At 40.7% G+C, this 2,794-nt stretch overlaps 1 protein-coding gene across 3 annotated transcripts in view; it reads left to right on the top strand.

The window, feature by feature from the left end:
- nck1b (NCK adaptor protein 1b) overlaps positions 1 to 2,794 on the top strand; it is a 27,327-nt gene that overhangs the window by 15,002 nt on the left and 9,531 nt on the right. The gene's annotated exons all lie outside the window — the stretch shown is intronic.

Here is a 2,794-nt window from a genome sequence, read left to right on the forward strand (position 1 = left end):
GAATTTTTCACTTTGGTTTCAGGTTTAGGTTAGCCAAATAATGTGTCATATTTAGAGCAAGCAAAAACAGATTTTGCGCTAACAGGTTTTGCTGGCAGAGGGAGGGAGGGGGTGTCTTAACAGCTTTTGAGACTGTGTCTGTGTAAGCGGCTGCAAAGACTGGGTGGAAGTACTTTAGAAAAGCCTTCTGCTGAGCTGAAGCCTTTAATTTCCTCAGCAGTGCCTCTCTGTCTTTCTTTTAAACACACAGTGCAGCACACATAGTAATACTACTTTTTTTTCTTTTTCTAAAATGTGTCCTAGTGAGTATGCTGCAACTCGGTGAAGTACGTTATCGTGTTTAAGGACCCTCTACCGATTCAGTTTAGGGATATCTCCAACATAGCCAAAGTCTGTTTTCTTATATGCTGCCCTCAGGGCAAGCTCGCTCATTGTGGGAGGGTCCACTCCACAGTTGAAGAGAAGCTGGGTGCTCATGTAGAACACTATAGTCATTGTGCTGAGAGGAGGAAAGGGAGCGTGCTGATTGATGGGACCTGGGCTCCCATCTCCTGCACCTCGCTCAGTTATCAGAGGAATGTCAGGCCACTTTGTGGACCATGGGTACTTTATAGCCACACTGACACAGTTTTCCAAAAGGCTCTGGTGCACACCCATGCTGTAATCTCACCTTGTAACTGTTGAGTGGTATCTTCTGTTTCTGTCTATTTCACCTGCCTGTGTGTGTGTGTGTGTGTGTGTGTCCAGTCTAAAGGATATAGAGATGAGCTAACAGACCTTTTGCTTGTGTAAACAGGTCTGTTAGTGTTGTCTGTCTTTCTGCCCCTCTGCTTTCCTGTTTCTCAGCCTCCACAGCAAGCGGAAACTCTAATTTGAGCTACATTTCTCTCTGAGCTTTGGAGGCATGTAGACCAGAGAGGAAGTGAGAAGTTAGGAGGAAGTTGATTCATTGTGCTGAATCTGTCTTCTGGACTTTCTGGCAGTCACTATCCCTCACTCCCTCTTTTGCAACTTTCTTTTCTCTAAATGACAGTTTAACTGTTCAGTGACCAGAAAATCAAAAGACATAATCAGAGTTTAGGGGGAGTTGTCAGCGTCAGTTATGCCCAAGATGTTTTTCCTATTGTAAAACTGTCCTCTTTGTTTTCCTGTGTTGTCTGCCATTAATAATTAGTTGGAAGGAAGGGAGCAGTAGTCTGGCTGTTGAAAGGCAGCCAGCGCTGTAAACAAGAGAACAGCTGTAACATCTACACTGGGACTTAGCTTCTTGTTTGAATTTAATCTTATCTGGAGCTGCAGCTAACTGTTATTTATATTATCAATTGATGTACTGTTTGTTTTCTATACTAACTGTTGCTTCTATTGTTTGTCAGCAAAAATCTAAAAAATACTCATAAGATCCCAGTGTTTCCGGGGTCACACCTTTAAATTGTTTTGTTTTGTTGGAGGAAAAATCCAGAAATATTCAGTTTATTGAAATTTTATAAAGCCATAAAATGTTCCCATTTGGAAATAGGGAATTTTTGCTAGCTCAGCTGGGCCTGCTTTGTAATCTTATTTTTGATCATTTAGTTCCAGATGTGATTTAGATAGGATTTAGGATTTGTATGGTATCAGCACTAGTTTTAGAAAATTGAAAAGATCATTTCTCAGGACTTTTCTGCTGTGCACTTTCTTCCACAAGTAATTATTACGTCAAGGGTATGCTCTACAATACAGCAGAATGAACAGTGTCAGTGTCATGATACAGTTTGCATCACTAGGTTATCACAAAAGTACTGTGCTAAAAGCAGAGTTATGGAAATCTTTGGTAGAGAACTGAGGCACTGGTACTGAATCGAGGGGAATCCCAGCCATATGCACTTGTGGCCTGACAAAATGTACCTTAGACTTAGGCCACCAGAGTAAGGTTTATGAACAAATAAATAATAAACTAAACAAAAAAAAAAGTGTGAATTTACTGCCAACAAAAATATTTTTGTAAGCTAGAAATATCTGAGCAGGACTTGGAGAGGGAGCTAATCATTCCACTGTTGCTGCCATGATGCACAGCTACACATATTGGAACTGATACAGCCACCTGTTGCATTTTTACTATCGGCACAGGTTCTGCTTGGCAAAGCCCCTGACAGTAGCTCTGCATTGTCCAGAGCAGTAAAAGCCAAATGGCTCTGCTCTGCTTCATCAAGGAAACCTGATGGATGCCTACCTTTGAAGCCTCTGGCAACTGAAGTTGAAAGACCTCTGTGTTTCTTGCACAGCTGTCAGTCAGTCATGTTAGCAGCTTGATTGAAGCTTTAGTTTTAAAAGGCAGCCCCCATTGAAGAATATGCCAAGTTGTGCTTCTGTGTTCCCCTTTACAGGTATGTGCCAAAAAATTAGAATATCGAGGAAAAGTCTATTTATTTCAAGAATTTGTTTCAAAAAGTGAAACTTGTATGTTATATTAGTTCACTACACACAAAGTGAAATATTTCAAGCCTTTATTTGTTTCAATTTTGATGATTATGGATTAAAGACAAAAAAAACCCCAAATCCAGTATTTCACAAAATTAGAATATCATGACAAAGTTCAACATTGTAGGCTCCCTGTGTCCCAATCTAGTCAGCTAATTAATGCAAAACACCTGCAAAGGTTTCCTCAGCCTTGAAATTGTCTGTCTGGTTGAGTAGGCTTCAGAATAATGGGGAAGACTGCTGACTTGACGGTTGTGCAGACGACCATCATTTACACCCTCCATAAGGAGGAAAAGTCTCAAAAGGCAATTGCAAAAGAAGCTGGATGCTCACAGAG

Source organism: Monopterus albus, unplaced genomic scaffold (assembly GCF_001952655.1).
Source record: "Monopterus albus unplaced genomic scaffold, M_albus_1.0 scaffold55.1, whole genome shotgun sequence".
Lineage (NCBI taxonomy): Eukaryota > Metazoa > Chordata > Actinopteri > Synbranchiformes > Synbranchidae > Monopterus > Monopterus albus.